Raw genomic sequence first — 22,503 nt, forward strand, 5'->3', positions numbered from 1 at the left:
GCTGTCTTGTCGCCGAACCTTGTGTTATCTGATTTCATCGCGTGACTCGAATGTTGTAGAACTTTGTGGAAGGCATGCGGGTCCCAACGATTAGTCTGGAACATTCGACGACTGTTGTATAAAAGCCGACGCGCTTGACCCGCTGATCAGATTTTCGACGATCGCCGAGCGTGTTCGCCGCTATCGTTGTGCTATTAGTGTAGCCTGTTTTGTGGGCACAGGTTCGCCCAATAAAAGTTTGTTTTGTCGTTCGCAGTATTGCTACTGTGTTATTCAACGTCACCACCACGTGACAATATCAATATTCTTGGGGGCGTAATGCCCAGCGACCAAGTCTTCCTGTAGGATCTTTCAGTGAGCATAACCAGCAAAGCGCGTGATGGTCTGTGACAACGGAAAAGGGTCGGCCATATAAGTATGGGCGGAACTTCGCAACCGCCCAAACTAGGGCCAGACACTCACGCTCAGTGATGGAATAGTTGCGCTCCGCGGGCGAGAGGAGCCTGCTGGCGTAAGCGATAACATGGTCGTGGCCACGCTGGCGTTGTGCCAGTACTGCGCCAGTTCCGTGACCGCTGGCATCAGTACGGACTTCGGTAGGCGCAGAAGGATCGAAATGGGCCAGGACGGGAGGCGTTGTGAGAAGGTCGATTAGGAGCGAGAATGCAGAGGCCTCGTTATCGCCCCACTGGAAAGGGGCGTCTTTCTTCAAAAGCTCGGTTAGTGGTCGTGCTATGGCGGCGAAATTTTTCACGAAATGGCGGAAGTAACAACAAAGGCCAATGAAGCTACGCACATCCTTGACACACTTCGGAACAGGGATGTGCGTAACAGCATGGATCGTGCCTGGGTCCGGTTGCCCTCCGTTCGCGTCAACGAGATGTTCAAGGACGGTAATCTGGCGACGGCCGAATTGGCACTTTGATGCGTTGAGTTGCAGACCGGCTCAACGAAAAACGTCCAGCACTGCTGAGAGGCGCTCGAGGTAGGTAGCGAACGTTGGGGAGAATAGTATAACGTCGTCCAAGTAGCACAGGCACGTGGACCATTTGAAACAGTGGAGAAGGGAGTCTATCATGCGCTCAAAAGTGGCAGGAGCGTTACATAGACAGAACGGCATCACTTTGAATTGATCAAGGCCGTCGGGTGTTACAAAAGCAGTCTTCTTGAGGTCGATATCGTCCACGGCAATCTGCCAGTAGCTGGAGCGAAGGTCAATAGAGGAGAAACAGCGAGCACCGTGGAGGCAGTCAATGACGTCATCAGTCTGAGGTAGGGGATACACGTCCTTTTCGGTAACCCGGTTAAGGTGCCGATAATCCACGCAAAAGCTCCATGAGTCATCCTTCTTTTTTACCAGTACGACAGGTGACGCCCATGGACTACATGACGGTCCAATAATGGTCTTGGCAAGCATTTTGCGAACTTCGGCGTGAATAACTTGACGCTCAGCCAGTGACACGCAATACGAGCGGCGATGAATAGGAGGGGCATCGCCGGTATCAGTGCGATGTTTAACAACTGTAGTTTGGGCCAAAGAACGGTCGTTAAAGTGAAAAATATCGTGGTAGAAAAACAGAACGCGTTAGAGCTCACGAGCGTGCTCGGACGGCATGTCGGGCGCAAGCATTTTGTATAAGTCGGCGGTGGTAGAAGTTGCCGACTGCGATGGTAGAGGAGGATTGGCTGAATTGTCGTCTACTGCAATAGATGCAACTGAGTGATCCTCGAATGAGCAAAGCTGGGCCAGAGACATCCCGCGCAGCAGTACCTGTGCCGTCAAGCCAAAATTGACCTATGGCAGGCAGACGCAACTCGCCGTAGTAGATAACGTCTTGCATAGGAGCCGCGATGTAGTGACCGTCGGGGACGGCTGGGGATGACACTAAGTCAACGTAAGTCAGTGCCGAAGGTAGCAAACGAAGGAAGTTGACGGAACTAAGGCGACTGGGGTGTGGTTGAGCAGGATCCAAAACAGGCAGGTCAAGGCGGAGAGTCCTGGCGGAACAATCGATGAGACCAGAATGTGCGGAGAGGAATTCTAAGCCGAGGATGTTATCGTGGAGACAGTGGGCGATGACTGTGAATAGCACGATAGTGGAGCGATCGGCGAAGGAGACGAGGGTGGCACAAATATCAATTACGGGGGCTGTTCCGCCATCGGCGACACGGACAACAGGCGTCGTGGCGGGTGTGATTATTTTCTTCAGCCTGTTACGAAGGTCAGTGCTCATTACCGACAAATGCGCCCCAGTGTCGATAAGAGCAGACACAGAAACACCGTCGACTTGCCCGTAAAGACGGTTCAGATGAGTGGGCGACGTCAGTAGAGGATTTGGTGCCGTAGGGAGCAATGCAGCGCCACCTCAAGGCGCCGCATCGCCTTGTTTTCCGGCTGGGAGCGGCGTCCGAAGGGAGTCGGCGAATAGGAGTGACGGGGCAGTGGACTTTGCAAGGCGGATCCAGTTGGAATGCATTCTCCGGACGACACCAGCTTGCAGACATAAATTCCCGAACTTTGCGGAGAAATGCATTGGCGTTCCAGCTACTTGTGTGATTCGGTGCATGAAACGACGTTATTTAACAAATTAACTGGAACGCCAGTGCATTTCTCCGCAAAGTTAGTGTTTCATATCTCGAAACTGGTGTCATCTTGAAAATGCGTTCCGAATGGATCCGCCATGCTATCTCTTCGGCTAGAATTTGTAAATTGCAATATGGGTCATAATGTAATTAGTTTAAAACTGTAATAGCGAATTTTTATGATTAGTTGATTTTGTATCTCAATTGTGCTAAAAGTATTGTCCGCCGCTTCGAGTAGATTAGCTTATGAACGAGAATCTTGATATCTGCCTCTGGCAACTATTAAAGAGTTTTGAAAGTATTCGCGGAAAGAACCTGTATATATATATATATATATATATATATATATATATATATATATATATATATATATGTTAGGACAAGGAGTACTGCTGGTGCGCGTGAAAAAGGAAACATTGTATTTTGACGTTTCGGCTGGGGTTCGGAATTCGTTGAGCGATCGACTTCTAACACAAGCTCAATTTATCCATTTTCTTCCTAACCGTAAGAGTTAATATAATAGTAAGTAGCTAGAGTGCGTTGTCTGTGTACTTTCTTCCTCTTTCTGGTGAGCTACGCCTTTTGCCTCCATCATGACACAGCAACAAGGCTGTCACAACACCTCGTGAACGAGGCTCCAACGCAGGCCTAAATTCCAAACCCGACTTATCACATGCCGAAGATAACCGCGCGAATGCACGGACAATTAAAAGACGCCTTCTGCTGAGCCAGCTAACGCCGATCGTTGTCGAAAGACCCGGTCTGAGCCCAGAGTTGTCAAAACACAACAAAACATATTCTTCAAACAATGCAGTTCGATTCAGCCATGCGCACTTCGGCTAGGCACATGACAATGTAATTGCGATCGGTATTAGCAAAACTATGTAAAATAATTAGCGACAAACACTAAGAGTTAAACACGTGCAGTACAGAAAAAATAGGAGCACCAAGTGTCCAGTCGTATTCACCCGTGTTAGTCTCGAGCCAGACGTCCTCGCCGTAGCTGAAGGCACATTTCGAAGAAGGAACTTCTTCCGGAAATGCAGACGATCAAGAAACTCGTCGGGTAGCTTTCAAGGATTGCCCTTACTCTGCAGGTGGTCGGTCTGCGCCCCACATCGCTTCACCGGCGCGGTCTGATTCCTTCCAATGATTCGCGCTCGGCGCTATTGTTGCCTTCGCCAGCTTTTCTCGAACTGTCTGATGGAATCTTGCTCCCATAGCACGAACAAAGCCTGGGAATCTTGAGGTCATTTCGCGCGTTTTCGGCCACGTCTTCAAGGAGGGTGGTGACATCCGTTGGCGCATGCTCGGGTTGTCGTTCTCGCTCTGCTCGCCATGTGTAGGAGTCTGGGTAGGCGTTTCAGCACGCGCCCTCTCCTCTCTGTCCATACTCTAAGCTTCGCGTGTCTTGTAGACGCTTCTAGTCTCCGTCGATCGTGTCGGCTGTCTGCGACATTTAAGCTCTCTCCCTCCGTCGAAGCTGTCGCGTGCAGAGGTGCTCTTTTGCTGGCTTGGGTGATAAGCACAATGCCTTCATTATGCGCACGTTTGTGCCACTGCCCCCACTTTAAGAATGTTGTGCGATAATAGTCCCAGAAAAAAGAAGTAGCGCACACATAAGTGCACCACAGACGAGTTCGCAGGTCCCTAAATCAGTCCACCACACGTCAGACGTCGCTTCAGTCGCGACATATCATATGCGAACTCATCGCAATATGAAACCATCATCATCATCAGCAGCAGCAGCCTGGTTACGCCTACTGCAGGGCAAAGGCCTCTCCCATACTTCTCCAAATACACCGGTCATGTACTAATTGTGGCCATGTTGTCCATGCAAACTTCTTCATCTCATGCGCCCACCTAACGTTCTGCCGCCCCCTGCTACGCTTCCCTTTCCTTGGAATCCACTCCGTAACCCTTAATGACCATCGGTTATCTTCCCTCCTCATTACATGTCATGCCCATGCCAATTTCGTTTTCTTGATTTCAACTAAGCTGTCATTAACTCGCGTTTGTTCCCTCACCCAATATGCTCTTTTCTGATCCCTTAACGTTACACCCATCAACCTTGTTTCCATAGCTCGTTGCGTCGTCCTCAGTTTAAGTAGAACCCTTTTCGTAAGCCTCCAGGAATCTGCCCCCTACATGAGTACTGGTAAGACGCAGCTGTTATACACTTTTCTCTTGAGAGATAATGGCAACCTGCTGTTCACGATCTGAGAAAGCCTGCCAAACGCACCCCAGCCCATTCTTATTCTGATTATTTCAGTCTCATAATTCGGACCTGTAGTCACTACCTCCCCTAAGTAGATGTATTCCCTTACCAGTTCCAGTGCCTTGCTACCTATCGTAAGCTGTTGTTCTCTTCAGAGACTGCTAAACATTAGGTTTCTGAAGATAAATTTTAGACCCACCCTTATGTCTTGCCTCTTCAGGTCAGTGAGCATGAATTGCAATTGGTCACCTGAGCAAGGCAATGTCATCAGCGAATCGCAAGTTACTAAGATATTCTCCATTAACTCTTATCCCCAATTCTTCCCAATTCATGTCTCTCAATACCTCCTGTAAAGACGCTGTAAATATTATTGTAGAGATCGTATCTCCCTGCCTGACGTCTTTCTTTATTGGGATTTCGCTGCTTTCTTTATGGAGGACTGCGGTGGCTATGGGGCCGAGATATATATCTTTCAGTATTTTCGCATACCGCTCGTCAACACCCTCATTTCTTAATGCCTCCATGACTGCTAAGGTCTCGACTGAATCAAACGCTATCTCGTAATCAATGAAACCTATATATAAGGGTTGGTAATATTCCACACATTTCTCTATCCCCTATTGATAGTGTGAGTATGGTGTAGTTTTGAGTAGCCTTTACAAACCCTGTCTCGTCCTTTTGTTGACATAGATCTAAGGTGTTCCTGATTCTGTTTGCGGAAACCTTAGTAAATACCTTGAAGGCAACGGACAGTAAGCTGATCGGTCTATAATTTTTCAAGTCTTTGGCGTCCCCTTTCTTATCGATAAAGATTATGTTAGGGTTCTTCCAAGATTCCGGTACGTTCGAGGTCATGAGGCATTGCGTATACAGGGTGGCCAGCTTTTCTAGAACAATCTGCCCAGCATCCTTCAAGAAATCTGCTGTTACCTGATCCTTCCCAACTGTCTTCCCCCTTTGCATAGCTCCCAAAGCTTTCTTTACTTCTTCCGGCGTTACTTGTGGGATTTCAAATTCCCCTAGACTATTTGCTGTTGAATTATTGTCATGGGCGCCACTGGTACTGTATAAATATGTGTAGAACTCCTCAGCGACTTGAACAATCTCATCCATATTTGTAATGATATTGCCAGCGTTGCCTCCTAACGCATACATCTCATTCTTGCCTATTTCGAATTTCTTCTTCACTGCTTCTAGCCTTCCTCCGTTTCTGAGAGCATGTTCAATTCTATCCGTATTATACTTCTTTATGTCAGCTGTCTTACGCTTGTTGATTAACTTGGAAAGTTCTGCCAGGTCTATTCTAGCTGTAGGGTTAGGGGCTTTCATACAGTGGCGTTTCTTGATCAGATTTACGTCTCGTTCGATAACTAACTGGTATCCTGTCTAACGGAGTTACCATCGACACACACGCTTCTTTATGATGCCCATAGGATTGTCATTCATTGCTTCCACACTAAGGTCCTCTTCCGCAGTTAACTCCGAATACCTATTCTGTAGCTTGACCCGGAATTCCTCTATTTTCCCTCTTGCTGCCAAATCACAGATCGGGTTCTTATGTGCCAGTTTCTTAGTTCCCTCCTCAACTCTACGCTAAACCGAGTTCTGACCATCCTATGGTCATAGCAGCGCATCTTGCCGAGCACGTCCACATCTTGTATGATGCCAGTGTTAGCGCAGAGAAACCGAATATGTACACTTATACAAAACTGTGGCAATGTAGTTTATAAAGCACAAACAATTTATGACTCTGTTCACGATGCATGAATGAACACTCGGTTCATTCATCAAAACACGTTGCACCACACACAATCGTCAACGCCTTTAGATTCGACTTATGTAATTGGCACCAAAGTTCTGACAACCCTTCATGTATTCGATTCGGAGCGGATATTCGTGGAGTAGTAGACTGCATTGTAAGACCATACTGTTGAGATGTTTAGCATGTTTAATGTAATGGAGTGGCTTATGGTGCGTCTGGACCATAAACGGAACTCCATACGAATACATGTTAAATTTCTGGATTCCTCAAACAAGAGCGCGGCATTCGTTTCGATGGCGCTATAGAAAACCTCTCGGGGAAATAGTAATAGCATGAGCTATTGGATGGAGCATCCCTTCTCTATACTGCGTGAGCAGGGCGCCGAGGCTCACGTCAGAAGCGTCGGCGCGCAGTGTGAACATCTTCGACAGGTCGGGAAGGCGGAACACCAGAGGGTTGTAGATGCATTGTTTGAGCTTCTCAAACACCTCCTCGTATGTCGCTGTCAATTGGACTATGTGGTTGTCGACCTTTCTTGCCGGCTCGGTTAGTCGCAGCGAATTTCGGTCTAATTCGGGATGAATTCTTGGTAGTAGCTGGTCCAGCTGAGAGAAGCTCGCACCTGCTGCTTTGTCTTCAGTGTCGGGGCGGCTTAGATTTTGTTCACTGAATTCTCCAGTAGTGCTACCTTGTTTTTCCCGATTTAGTGTCACAAGAAACTGACTTCTACCGTTCCGAATTCGCACTTGGTTAGACGCGCAGTCCGTCCCACGGTTTTAATTGTAGTGAAAAGGTACCTTAGGAACGAGATGTGCTCTTGCCATGTTGCACTCGCCATGAGAACGTCATCGTAGTAGTGCTCGATGAAGATAATTTCTGGGGTAATCGGTCGCACCAGCCTGCCGAAGACGGCCGGTTCTATCGTTATGATGAAGGGCATTTAGCGGAACTGGTACAGACTAGATTTCGTCGAAAAAGTTGTTTTGGATTTAGATTCTTTGGGAAGTGGGATTTTCCAGTATGCCTTCGCAAAGTTTAACTTGGAGAATAATTTTTTGTTCCCGACACTGGCCTGCATCTGCTCTGGGCATGGGTTCTTAATCAAAAATTAGTACGTCATTTAGACGCCGGAAATCGATCACCTAGTGTCTGGTTTCGTCTGGCTTAACGACGAGTAATACTAGAAAATTATAGGGTGACTTAAATATCTCAATTATGTCGAGAGCCATTATTTACTGTACTTGGGCTTCGATAGTCTTAGAAGTATCAAATGGTAACTAATACTGTTTGATGTGAACTGGTACATCTGTTGTTAGCTCCAAGTGGCATTCTATCCAATTAGTCCTGCCAGGAACATTGGAAAAGATGCTGGAATACGTTGACATTGTTTCCTCCAGTTCCTCCTTTTGCTAACTGGTCAATTTTGGGGATATCTTCACGTCTTCTACCTTTCCGGTTTTTGTGTATTCTGTAATTGTGATTTTTTGTACTTCGTCCGTGTCGCGTACTCCTATATGGCCTCACACTGATTCGGCGTGCCTTGGTTTGCTTCCTTCTCCATGTATTTGTTTAGTAAGTTGGCGTGGAACATTTTTGACCCACTCAGCACCTTCTGTGCGCAGTCGAAATCCCGATTGTCGCCTGGACTTCGAATGGCCCCTTCCAATGAAGTAGGAGCTTCTTGTTCTGGGTTAGAGGCAACACCAGTACTTTATCACCTGGCTTCAATTTCCTGTCCTTGGTTTTCCGATTGTAGTATTTCGCTTAGTGTGTTCCTATCTTTTGAAGTACCTCGTGGGTCAGGCGACACGTCGCTTCCCAGTCGGTTTCGGAGATCCAACACGTATTGGTAGGCTGTTTTTATATCCTTGCTCAGCACTTGGTTGGTCCATACTTCCTTCAGGCTCGCCAGAGACCCTCGGATATGTTGGATACAAGGTGAAAATTCGAGGGTTGACGGGGTTGCCTCTTTCCTCAAAGGGCAACGGTCTTAAATAACGGTATCAGTTTTTTTTTTTCGGCGCACATGCGCTTAAGCGTCATTTTTAGGGTTCGTTGCTTTTTTGTACCATGCCGTTGTCCATCGGGTGATTGGGGGTGGTGTTAATTAGGGACACTGATTGAAAACGTGCCACTTATCTCATTAGTTCGGAGATAAAACTGGTGCCTCTATCACTCAGTACGTCTCTCGGCACACTGAAACGATAGAACATGTCCAAAAGATCTTTTGCGTTTCGCTCGGTCTCGATTCTCTGGAGTGGTACAGCGTCGAGATAACGTGTGGAACAGTTCATGAGAGTTAGAATATAGCGGTTCCCTCGCCTTGATGATGGGTGGATAGGGCCTACTATATCAATGGCCCCTCGCTTGAAGGGTGTGTCAATGATAGGTGCTTTGCTAAGAGGCGCATGCGGCAACCATCGTTTTGGTACAGTACGCTTGCGAATATCGCAAGATGCCGCAAATCGTTTCGCATCGGCGGCGTCGCAGGGCCAGAAAAGTTCTTCCGGAATTCGGCCGGTCGTTTTCTCGGCACCCAGATGTCCGGCCGTAATACCATCGTGCCCTAGCTTCAGCACGGTTTCTTGGCGAATGTTTGGTATTATGAATTGTCGGATCTGACGTTCATTCTTTTTCCTGTAGTACCTGAAAGATAGCTCATTCTCACGGCGTGCAATTGCTGTTGCGACAATTGAGATCCTTGCCGACTTGCGAAAAGCATATCTTTAAGGACTCGCCTTGTTCTTATTCTTTGGCGAAGTTATGAGGCTCGGGCGGGTTCTCTTGGGAATTTGGCGTAGAAAGAGGCTGGAATGTCCTTGACTGGGCCTTTGATTGGACTTGGGTGACAGCTATCATAGCGCACTTGCCGGCTGTTTATAGTTACGCGATGTTCTGTGATCGTAGGTGGTTTGGTCTTCGGCTCTTCCTCCAATGGCTTCGGATCGCGAGGGACTCAAACTCCCTCGATCTTTCCTAGCATTAGGTCATACAGTGGGCTGTCCATACAAAGAGCGGTGACACTCCCGCTGTCATAGGGGGTCTTGACCTCAATCTTAGTTTCGGGAAGCTTCTTAGCCACACCATCGAAGAGGTAAACTAATTGGTTTGGCCCTTGAGTTCATCGTCGTGGACCAAGTCCCTTCGCACAATCGCTGTGCTGCTGCCCGTATCTGAGGGTTCTGAGGGTTTCTCGTCTCGTCGGATGCCAGTTTCTTTGCATCCTTATCTTGGAGACATTGGTGCCTCGCTGTGCTTCCAACAATTGGTCTGCCAATTCCAGCCTTTTGTGAAACGAATAAGCTTTTCTTTATTTAGATAGAGTGACAGGCTCGGATGCTAACTGAAAATGAGTTTCTCCTTGATCAGAAGCTCTCTAAGCGCACCATATACCTGTCGAGTCTCTGAAATTGAATCCACCCATCAATATAGAGGCTGAGCCGCGCGGCGTAGTCTATAGCAGTCTTGACATCGGTGGGCTTTCCGGTACTAAACTTATGTCGGAAGCCTTCTATGGTGCACCTTAATCTCTTTAGTAGAGCGGCCTTCACCATTCCCCAATTAGACGCAGCCGTTGACGTGTGCCTACCGCACACACAATGTGCTTCACCACTCAGACACGCACTAAACACAGTGGCCCATTGATCTTATGGGCAATTCTGGCTTTTAGCAACTATCTCAAACATGAGCATGTAAGCATCCAGGTCATCTTTTCTTTCATCGAATGCGTCAATCAGCATGCTCAGGTTCAGATGGAAGCTCGTTTCTTCCCCTTCAGTGCTATCGGCTGTTGGTTTAGAGGGAGCATCTCTGCGCTGCTGCAAACGAAGTCATTTAGTTCTAACTTGTCTGTCTTATTTTTCGCTCTTCCCGCTATGTCAGCTTCTCTTTATTATTTTATATGTCGATCATTCGCCTCTCTTTCTTCTTTGGTTCTTTCGGCCGCTAACCTCTTTCTACACCTCTTCTTCCTTCTGACTAACCCATTACCATAGTTCAGCATCGTAAAAACTGATTGTCTCACCGAGGGCAACTAATTTTTTGTGATACATGATACCCTTAAAAAATTTAGGCGTGTGCAAAAAATATCTGCCTACATTTCCACTATCGAACTTCTCCCTTCAAATAAGTTAACGCAACGTGGTGCAACACTCGAAATAGTTCTTGATGACCACGCAAACGACTCTAGCTTCTTTCTACCAACAACGAATACACCATTTTGCACCACAAAGGTGCTGCCGTGGATTCAAGACATTTTGTCACCTGCTCCGTTAACGAGGACAAACGCCGGGCCAAATTCGAAAGAGAGAGAGAGGGAAAGGCAAAGGAACGACAGGGAGGTTAACCAGAGATTATCTCCGGTTGGCTACCCTGTACTGGGGCAGGGGCAAGGGGATGCAATAGGTGAGAAAGAAAGAAGGATAAAAGAAGAAAAAGAAGAACCTAAACACACACGAAATATTTCTGTGGGCACTGTCACGCAGCCCGCAAAGGTGTTCCTAGTCTTACGCAGTGTCACCGTACAGTCCTACGTCACACAGTGTGCAGTCACAATTTGTCAGAAAGTCCCGTGTCTTTCAAGTATCGTAGCAGCGTCTTCATAGCGGATCGCGCTGATGTTCGCGTAGGCCAGGTTCCAAGGATCTTGCTTTCTGTCATTGGGCCCTTGTCCAGTTTGCCTAAGGTGGCTGAGAGGACGGTTCTTTGTGGGTTAAAACGAGAGCACTGACAAAGAAGATGCTCGATTGTTTCATTGCATCCGCAGAAGTCACACAGTGGGCTGTTGGACATTCCGATAAGAAAAGAGTAGGCATTTGAAAATGCTACTCGAAGCCATAGACGGACTAGAAGGGTGCAGTCACGTCGTGGAAGCTCGGGTGGAATACGGAGCTTTAAATTAGGGTCCAGGGTATGGAGGCGCGCAGTTGTGAAATCGGATGAATTCCATTGGGCTAATGTCAGGTCACGCGCAAGTGCGGAAAGTTTTTTCGCTGCATCGGCTTTCGAAAGAGGAATGGCAGCGCAGTTGATGCCGTCATGGGCAGATGGGGCAGCTGCGCCTGCTCGATCATTGCCGTGTATGCCACAGTCACTAAGCAACCACTGATATATTATATCGTGTCCATCGTCAACTAGTAGATGGTGTACTCTCATTTCTGCGACGAGCTGCTCATATGATCCATGGCGCAGTGCTGAGAGTACACTCTGTAGGGCTGCCTTAGAATCCCAGAAGACTGACCATGCGTGGGATGGTTCTTCCTTAATGAAGTGAAGAGCCGCACGCAGGGCTACCAGTTCAGCCTCCGAAGCTAACTGCACGAAAGCACTGACAAATAATAGGAGGCTTTTGGTGCGCCAGCGAAAGCCGGTTCGGGTCCAAAGACCGAGTCAGAGCTGAGAGTTGTCAAAGGTAAAAAAAAATAAAATCTTAAAATAAGGTATGCCACAGTCACTAATCAACCACTGATATATTATATCGTGTCCATCGTCAACTAGTAGATGGTGTACTCTGATTTCTGCGACGAGCTGCTCATATGATCCATGGCGCAGTGCTGAGAGTACACTCTGTAGGGCTGCCTTAGAATCCCATTGACACATGCACACTTCAGCTAGGCACATCACGATGCAATTCAGATGGGTTATAGCAAAACTCTGCAAAATAATTAACGACATTCAACTCGCTGAACACGTACAGTACAGAATGAATAGGAGTACCAAGTGTCCTGTTGTATTCACCCGTGTTGGCCTTGAGCCAGACGTCCTCGGCGTACCTCACGGCAAACCTCGACGAAGAAACTTCCTGAAACACAAATGCTGGATAAACTCGTCGGCCAGATGGTCGGGAAGTCCCTTTCTGTAGACGTTTGGTCTACGCGTCACATTTTTCCCCGGCGAGATATGATTCCCCCAACTGATTCCCGCTCGGCGCTTTTATTTCCTTAGCCGGTGTTTTTCGGACTTTCTGACCGAGTCCTGCTCCCATAGCACAAACAAAGCCTGGGAAACTTCTGGACATTTCTTGCGTTTTCGGCCAAGTCTTCAAGGAGGGTGGTGGTATCAGTTGGCGCACGCTCAGGTTGTCGATCTCGTTCTGCTGGCAGTGTTTCGGGGTCTGAGAGGGTGTTGCGGCGCGCCCTCTCTCTCCTCTTTTTCAATGCTGTAACCTTCGCGCATCTTGTCGAAGCTTCTAGCGTCCGTTGACTGCGCTGACTGTCTGCGACATATGCGCTCTCTCCCTCCATAGAAGCTGTCACAGGGCCGAGCTGCTCCTTTTCTAGCATGGGTGTTGCGGGGCTCGGGCTTTAGATTATGCGTACTTTTGTGAGAAAGCCCTACGTGCAAGTTTAGTCAAGTACATTTAGTGGCGTCATGAATATCAACAAGTACATTCACTCATCTCAAAGTAAATGAAAAAACGTGAATACAAACTTGCGCACAGATACAGTGATGTTATAACGTGACTACAAACATGCAAGTGCATACATTGGCATTATGAATGAAGAAAAAAACGCAGGTGGCTTGTGAATATCTTCATGTGAACAGGTGCCCATTCTGTCGTGTCTACAACGGAGGAAAGACGTAGTAAGGAAAGACGTAGGGTTCACAGCTGCCAGCAGAGTATTTCATTTGTGCTTTATTTGAAGTTACTGCAACTTTTATGCTACAGCAAAGACATTCAATGCACCTCCACCTGTTTATTTTACACTTGTACTTTGACCTATACAGACCTCTGAGTTCCACGAACAGCCTTCCATTGCAATATTTGGACAAGGGGTGTCCTTTGCGTTTCGGTCAAGCTGCTTCTTATACAAAGTATTTGCTTGTATAAAAATGAAGTGCAAGATATTTGAAAAATTATATGACAAGGTGCAGTAATAAACACCAAAGTAACAGAAGAGTGAGAATATATTCAAATAAATGATGCAGAAATATACACATCACTTCGTAAACATGCGGTATAATACATTTCCTATATTACCGTTAGCAAAAGCACCAGGCCACCAGGAAACATATTCATTGACGCACCAAACATGTCAACAAAATGGCCTTTGTTAGTTAGGCGTAGAGGTCAGCCTACCTATGCTCTTATTTATTCCGCTTGAAAGTGAGCTGAACTTGTGTATTAGAAATGACTAGTAAGTTTCTCTGCCGTAGGCAGTGGAGAATGCTGATTTCAATTTAGTGGCCTTTAATGAAAACATCGCTTACCTTGTTTAGGGGTTTGGAGAGGGGAAACTGCGGTATACATTTTACATGTGATTTGTGATTCTAAACGCATAGCCTTAAACGGGTATTCATTTGAGCGATTTATTGTGCGCGGCAAATAGTGTATTGGTGGGATACGAACCCACGTCTTCGCATTACGCGTCCGATTTTCTTACCAATTGAGCTATCGCGGCGCCATTTTACCACCGACTTGCTGCCGTATTTATGTTTATACCTACTTGAACTAACCCTCACATTGCTGGCCCGCACCCCTACTCACGGTCTGTGTGTCAATATATATATATATATATATATATATATATGCACTTGCATGTTGCGGAGGCACGTACGAAAGAAATGATGCCCTATTGCGCACGTTTTGGCCGTGGTCCGGCCTTCTTCAGGAAATATTGGACATGGCAAGGCGATGTGCTTAAATACATACATGGCATAGGGGGTCCCCTCCACGCGCTTGTCCCCTGACAATACACACTGTTGCTGTGAGGAGTTCGCACTCGGGACGAATCGTCCGTGCATGTAAAAAAATACTTTAAAAACGCGACAAATGGTGGTGTCGATGGCGTGTACAATTTCCGCAGCATTGTTCTGAGCCCTATGGAGGACGTCATGACATTTCTTTTCAGTACGCCAAGCTGGGCAATTAACAAAGACTGTTTAATTAACTTTTTCAATGTTAACTTTTGCGAAACATCTTCAATAGAAATGTTCTTGCGTTTGTTCAGAAATATCGGATTATTTAATCTATGCCAAGATAACCACGTGCCTGACGGCTAACGCGCCGCGCTTTTAGTGCCCTCAAATGTAAGCTGAACGAATTAGCAAGCGCTGCTCCGCGCACACTTCGATTGAACAGGCGGTCGGTGATGGTGGCGAACGTTATGTGAAGAAAGGAGTGTACAGCTTTGAGGAAAACTTCAACAAAAAGCGACAGCCGCGTGTGAATGCAATATGGGACCGGAGGCAGCATTTGACGCTGCGCAGGCTTTTTTTCTTTTGGGACCAGTGAAAGAAACGATGGAAGTGGCGAGGCTGACAGTGGGATGAAAGGCGGAGACAAAAGCCACGCTGTCACCGGTCTATATCCGAAAAAAGTTCGAGCCGTTCGCAGTTTTCCTGCCGCACGTTGTGCCTGTGACGTACGCTGATTCGTCAGCCTGTGTTCTTACTTTTGCCGTTTCATCAAAAACTTCATCGGCGTTGCTTGGCCTTTGAGAGATCTTCTAAACAAGAAAACGCAATTCTCATGGGGCCGGAGTAGGCTCACACGCTCACCACTCTCATCTTGTTTGTGACTACCCTTCCCATGCTTGCCCTCTTTGATCCATCTGCACCGACCGAAGTCCACACTGACAGAAGCGGCCACGGCATCGGTGCTGTTTTGGCCCAAAAGCAGAATGTTACCGAGTGTGTGTTAGCTTACGCCAGCCGCCTGCTGTCACTTCCCGAGAGAAATTACTCCATCAATGAGCGAGAGTGCTTGGCTTTAATTTGGGCTGTCGCCAAGTTGCGGCCGTACTTGTACGGAAGGGTTGAGACACGGGCCACTTGGTAAGTAGTTGAAGGAAAAAACCAGTAACAAAACACACAGGACAAGAAGAAATGTTCCCACCATAACGACCAGTCGTTGTCGTGCGAACATCTCATCTTTTCCTTTGTCATTTGTGATTGGCTTTTTTGCTCAACATACTTGTATGGCCGCACGTTTTCGGTCGTTTCACATCACCACGCCCCATCTTGGGTGTCTTCCTTCCGGGACCCGACTTGGTCGCTGGGCTTTGCTGCTCCAGGAATTTTCATTTATTCTCAGCTAAAAGTCTGGACGTCTGCACAAGTACTCTGACTGCCTCTCACGTCACCCCATGGATCCTCCTGATCCTGTTGCGCATGATCCGTTGACCCGCGTGATGTCTTTTAGTGACTTGACCGACATACGCGCCTAAGCACAACGCGACGAATCCTTACAGCCCATCATCGCCAGAGTGCAGTCTGGCAGCACCGACCGCACGTGCCACATTTTCATGCTGCACGATGGTACCGCATTAACAATCCTGACGGCCCTGAGTTTCTCCCTGTCCTTGCTCGTCATCTGCGATCCGTCGTTCTCGAAAAACTTCACGATGAACCGACGTCTGGACATCTAGGAGTTTTCTTGCATACGATGGCGTACGACGCCGGTTCTTCTAGCCGGAACCGCTCTTTGCGTCGTTATGTCGTAACTTGCTAGTTTTGACAGCGCTGGAACAAACCTCCCCTGCCACCTGTCGGACGAATCCATCTAATATGAAGTTCCCTCTTCGACTTTCTTTCGCGTAGCCGTTGACCTGCTTGGCCCTTTTCCTAGAGGGAAGAAGTGGATCGCCGTCGCTAGGCGACAAGCTACGCGTTAACAAATGCGTCGCCGACTAGTTGGGCAGCAACTGACGTCGCAGATTTTCTCCTCCACGATGTGATCCTCCAACACGGTGCACCTCGACAGATACTTACGGACCGCGGCCACGCGTTTTTGTCTCGAGTTGTCGACAACCTCCTCTGCTCTTGTGCCACTGAGCACAAGCTGTCCACCGCCTACCACTTACAAACGAACGGTCTTACGGAACGTCTCAATGGAACACTCACAGAGATGCTGTCGATCTGTGTCTCCAACAATCACCGCAATTGAGACGTAACGCTGCCCTACGTGACATTCACGTATAGCTCTTCCCGACATGACATCGCAAATGCTCACCCTTTATCTTTTGTATGGTCACAACCCCAAATTGTCGTTTGACACCATCCTACCTTCTGTGCCACGTGTTTAAACTGAGTGCGCTCGTTAAGTCATCGGTCGCGCTCACATGGTGCGTAAAGTCGCCCGACCTCCTTTATTAGCCTCCAAGCATTTACAAAAAGGGCGTTACGACCGGTGCCATCAAGATGTAAAGTTCGCCCCAGGTGCTTGGGGGCTCATTCTGTCACGAAGTTGTCGGGTCGTCCTCGACCAGAAGCATCTCTCTTGCTACACAGGGCCTTATGAAGTCCTAAGTCAAGTTAACGACGTCAATTACGACACCTCGCCGTTACAGTTTGATCTATCCTGAAGTCCGGCGCTGGTTAACATTGTGCACGTTCCGTGACTGAAGCCGTACTTTGCTCGCAGTTCTTCGCCTAACATCTGCCAAGACGGCACTTGAGCACCCGAGGGTCCTGTTAAGGAAGGATAAAAGAAGAGAAAGAAAGAACATCGCGAGACGCTGGCTGCTGTGATTTGTTGCTGGTCAGTGAGCTTAACCCAATTGACTCTGCTTGTATATATATTGTAAATAGACTCTGTCTATACTCCATACATATACGTAACAATATTATTCAATACATTCACTTTCCCTCAGGAAAGGAGCCATTCTGACGATATAAAGACAGGACACTGCAGCAGGTACATAGTAGGGCTTTAGCCGGTCTATATGCACTATCTCACGCTCTTGGCGTCGTTGAGCTGAAGACGGCTCAGGTGGCTCGATGACGTAATTTACCGGTGAAGTTTGCTTGACCGCACGGTAAACGCCGTGGATGTTGCAAGCAAAGTACATCGACTGACCGGGGCTGATTGACGGGTTCCAAAGCCATACAAGTGAGTTGTGGTATAAAACATTGGAACCTTCGAGACAGCGCGATGGTGTTTCCGGCGTTGCTGATCAGCAGTTGAGGCAGTGAACAATCTGGCGGCGCTCTTCAGCTTATTTAGCGGCTTGAGAGATTGCCGTCGATACAATCACGTCAGTGCGGTACGGAAGGATGTCGTCTAGCGTGAACGAGGGCTTGCGTCCGTTAAGTAAGAAGTGTGGAGATGATTATATGGAGGGGTATTATAAAGGCGTACGTCACAAAGGGAAGAACACGGTGGCAATTTAGAGTGGTCGGAAGCGACGTACATCACCGTCATATCGCGCAGTGTATGATTAAATCCTTCTGTCAAACCATTCGTTTGAGGATAGTAGGTAGTGGTAGTTTGGTTAACAATGTGGCATTGCTTCCGAACCGTTTGAACCACGTCCGACAGAAAGATTCACCCTCGGTCGCTAAGCAGCTCCCATGATGCACCTTGACGTAATTTGATGTGTTCTAAATTGAAGGAGGGAATGTCACTTGCCGATGCAAATAGCAATGGCAAAGTCTGTACGTATCACCTGTGATGGTAGATGGCAACAATTATCCAGCGGTTGCCAGCAGGAGTAACGGGAAAAGGTCCGTGCAAGTCGATGCCGACGAGGTCAAAAGGGCACGCGGGACTACCGAACGGCTGTAGAGGAGCGGTTGAACGACAGGCAGGCTTCTTACGCCGCTGGCAAGCGAGACAATAACGGATGCAGCAGCGAAGGAAGCGGTACATTCCGCGCCAATAGTGGTGGAGGCGAAGGCGGGTGTAAGTTTTCAATATTCCGGCATGTGCGCACTTTGGATCAGGGTAGAAACCGGCGCAAATGTGAAAGTGCAGATGGCGGGGAATCACCAAGAGCCACTTGCGTCCATAGGAAAGATAGTTGCGACAGTCTAGGAAACCGTCGTGAAAAAATTGGCAGTGGCTTAGCTCGGCTATGCCAGGATAGATGCAGCGAAAGATGAGGCATACCATGGTTAGCCTTGGTTAATCTTGATTGCATATCCAGGTTAGTCTGGTTGTCTAGCTATGTTACAGCGTTTAGACAGTCATTCGGCGCGCTGTCCGTCTGTTTCCTGGGCGATTCGTCTCCTCTTCATCTCGTTGCGATGTCGATTCCAGGCCTCCTTCTACTTATCAGAATTGTCGCCGTCCATACTGCGGCCTCAACTGTGGTTTCGGCGCACGCGAGCTCTCCTTTTCAATCCTCCGACATGTTATCAGGCATGCGACGCAGCTGGCGAGCGAGCGGAGGCGAGCGCAACGACGAGGAACACGTGTGATGTCATGTGCCTCATCACAAGTCCGCGGCCGATAAAGTTTTCGCTTTAAAACGAAGTGGGCCGCTTGACGGCATATTTTCCGCGAGACAGGACGCAGCGTCCGTTGAACCAACAAGTCGATAAGCGAAGCAAGCCGGGGGTCCTTCCTTTGCTCTTGAAGCATGTCGGTGATTCCTTAGAAGGACACGTCGTAGGGAGACACAGACGGGGTCACATCACCAGATGGGAGAGGTGAGCAGGACAGATCTTCCGCATCAGAATGTTTGCGTCCCGATCGGTAAATGGTCGTACTCCTGGAGCCGTAATGTCCAACAGGCGAGTCATGGATCTTTCAAGGAGGAAAGCCGACATAACGCATGATGATCTCTAACCTTGTCGAATGGGCGGCCGTAAAGGCAAGGGCCATACTTTCCTATGGCCCATAAGGTGGCTAGGCATTCTTTTTCCGTAATCGAATAGTTGGCTTCGGCTTTAGTGAGTGCATGGCTGGCGTAAGCAATGATGTACTCGTTAAACCCAGGTATAGACAAGGCAAGCACAGTGCCGAGGCCAACCCCGCTAGCGTCTGCGTGGGTTTCAGTCGCAGGATCGGAGGCGAAGTAAGTAGCAGGCACAGTTTGACGAATGCATCGTCGCATGCTGATGATCCTGCCCAAAGGTCGCGGCTGCTACGGAGGAGCCCAGTCAAAGCTATGATGAAGGCAGAGTTACGAATGAAGCGAGTAAAATATGAACAAAGGCCGAGGATCTTACGAAGTTCTTTCATTGTAGTCGGTTAAGGGAAACCTGAAACGGCCCGCAGTTTTGTTGGATCCGGAAGGACGCCCTCTTGGGGGAAAGCGCGGCCAAGAATAAGCAGCTTCCCTTTACCAAAATGCATTTCTTCAAATTTATTTGTAGGCCAGCGTAATTGAGGCATGCGAGGACAGCTTCTAGGCTTTCGAGGTGCCTCTTGAAATCACGCTAAAATATCACAATATCGTCCAGGTAACTTAGGCACGTTTGCCACTGAGGCCACGGAAGGTATTATTGATCATGCGCTCAAAAGTGGCAGCCGCGTTGCAGAGCCCGATTGGCATGATATTGAATTCATATAAGTCATCTAGAGAAACAAAGGCCCTTTTAGGGCGGTCGGCCTGAGCCATAGGGACTTGCCAGTAGCCGGAGCACAAGTCTAACGAAAAAAAGAACTTGGCTCCTTGTAAGCAGTCCAAGGCGTGATCTATGTGAGGCAGTGGATAGACGTCCTTGCTCGCGTTGTTCAGCCGGCGGTAGTTAACGCAGAACCTTACTGAGCCGTCCTTTTCCTTACGAGAACAACCGGTGATGGCCATGGGCTAGTTAAGGTCTGTATGACGCCGCACTGAAGCATGCCATCAACTCTTTGTGAGATGAAGCGGTGCTCAGAGGCTGACACACGATATGGGCGCTGACGTAAAGGAGCTCGGAGACCAGTGCCGATGTGGTGATCTACGGTTGTATTACGGCCCAAACAAGGTTTTAACTAATCGCAGCTGCTGCAAAAACGTTGAGGTAAGGAGATTAGGCGTGCAGGTTGCTGCTGCATACGATGGGCGTTGACGCATCTAGAAAAGACGTCGGTAAAGGATGGTGGAGAGGGTAGAACAGAAGCATCAATGGCGCCAATCTGAAGAGAAGAGGGTGGGTCAGGAACGACTTATGCAGAAAATGGATCGTGTTCGTCAACACTGCCAAGACATTCGCAGCGCTGTAAAGAGGATGGGCAGCAAAACGGATAGGAAACATAGATGGCAGTGGAAGTCTCGTCAATTCTGAGTATGGCGAAGGAAACCAGAAGGCACTTGCAATGGTTAGCGGTCTCTGAAGGAGTAAAAAGTATGGTTGAGCCAGTAGGGGCGTCAAAAGAAAGAGTTTGTAGGGAACGGGTTGTTGGGAACCAGCAACCTCCACCAGATATAATGGGAAGTCTAGAATTTACTCCTTTTATAAAACAGACACTGTCGTAGTAAGCGAAGCGACAAAGGCACGGAACAGCGTGAATAGCCTCGAGCTTCGCAATCATCATATTCTTTTTGCATGAGTGGCACACTCCGCTACTACAAGTAACAATAATGTTCTTCACTAAAATCGTTGCACTTCTTTAACAAAACCCCCTTTTATGCACTGTATCTCAAAGCTTACATGGAGAACAACGCATTTTATTGCAGATTTTGAGAACGCATATTTCGAATGTTGTGTCATCCTGAGAATTCATTCTAAGTGGATATGTCTTTAGTAGTCACGGCCGACAATTCTTAAATTGCAATATTTGCCGTGAAGTAACTAATTCAACACTTAGTTAACGAGAGCTTGTTAAATAGGGAAATATCCATTTGTGATTTTCTTGCAAAAATTGTCCGCCTCCGAGAGTAATACAGCTCAAGAAGTGAAACTATGCTACATGCCACGCGTGATTGTGTACCATTCTATTAATCATAAAAGGAAGCAGCCCGCATATACTTGTATCGCAACATGCAACCCAGAAAACGTATTCTATATGATCGCTATGGCGATCATATGGACACTCAAGGCGCATGTCAACAATCGGTGTCGCCGTGATGTTCCGTGTAAAGTGCGATAACACCGTAGTCGCGCACCGTCTCCTTTGTATACGAGTGAAAGCGTGCTAGCGTGAGCGCAGAACGGTGGCTCGATCTCGAGCGCAGAAGGGAGGAAGGCGGAAAGAAAGTGCGCGTTTCCCGCGGTGATCCAAGCACCGGGGAGGGAGTGGTAGGGCGTTCTACTGCGGTGACAGCTGCGTGCGGGGCGGCCGAGCGGATATTTTCATGGAAGCGATCTAGAATGGGAACTGAGTATGCGGACGTCAAGGGGCTTCATGTGCGCTGTATTCTCGCCGCTTACTTCCCGTTGAAACGACAGGCAGCACAAAGGTCACTTTGCTCGCAGCTGCTGCCATGTTTGCTCACGCCAGCGTTTTGACAGGGAGTGTCCTCGGTCATCGAGTGATGTGTGTTCCTGTTGGCGTGTGCGTGCGTGATACCAAGCTTGTTTTTTCCTTAGTAAGCGATTGTTTAGAACTTCATATGGCCGATAAAGCTACTGTCCTTACTTCCTCTAACCATCGAAAATTTGTTATCGTAATCGATGGTACGCCTTTTTCTGTACATTGTGAGAGCGATAAGTTAGTGTGCTGCGCAAATGACTAGATAGATTGGCCCAGATGAATCACAAGTGCATGTTGTAAAAATTCTACAAAGGAAACACGCCCTACATGAGACCAAATCGTGTAGCACCAGCGAATTTTGTTTCTTTATTGAATTAGGCATGTATAAGTGTACAAGCGGAAACTCCTGTATATATATATATATATATATATAGCATTACGATATTATCGGTAGATACCCGAGAGACGAGCCGCTGCGAGTACGACGACGAAGTGTGTCTGTGCCCTTGGCGCGAGAAAATGTCGGCCTGGTGCTCTGGCTCCAGTCCAGTGTAAATAGCTGGTAAATAGCCTCTTCCGTCTGTATCTTTCTACACGTAACATTCTGGTGGAGGTGCGGGGTATACATACATACATACATACATACATACATACATACATACATACATACATACATACATACATACATACATACATACATACATACATACATGCATGCATACAGATATTCATGCCTAAGGGTAGAATAAAGGTTTTTTGTGTGGTATCTGCACTTGTGAATATACCGTTCTGTAGAGCATTTTTATGATCTAAAAAATAACAGGTGTTTTACGATGTTTTGATAGAGAGAAGTATGCGAAAATACTCATGTAT

This window comes from Dermacentor andersoni, chromosome 7 (assembly GCF_023375885.2).
Source record: "Dermacentor andersoni chromosome 7, qqDerAnde1_hic_scaffold, whole genome shotgun sequence".
NCBI classification, from domain to species: Eukaryota; Metazoa; Arthropoda; class Arachnida; order Ixodida; family Ixodidae; genus Dermacentor; species Dermacentor andersoni.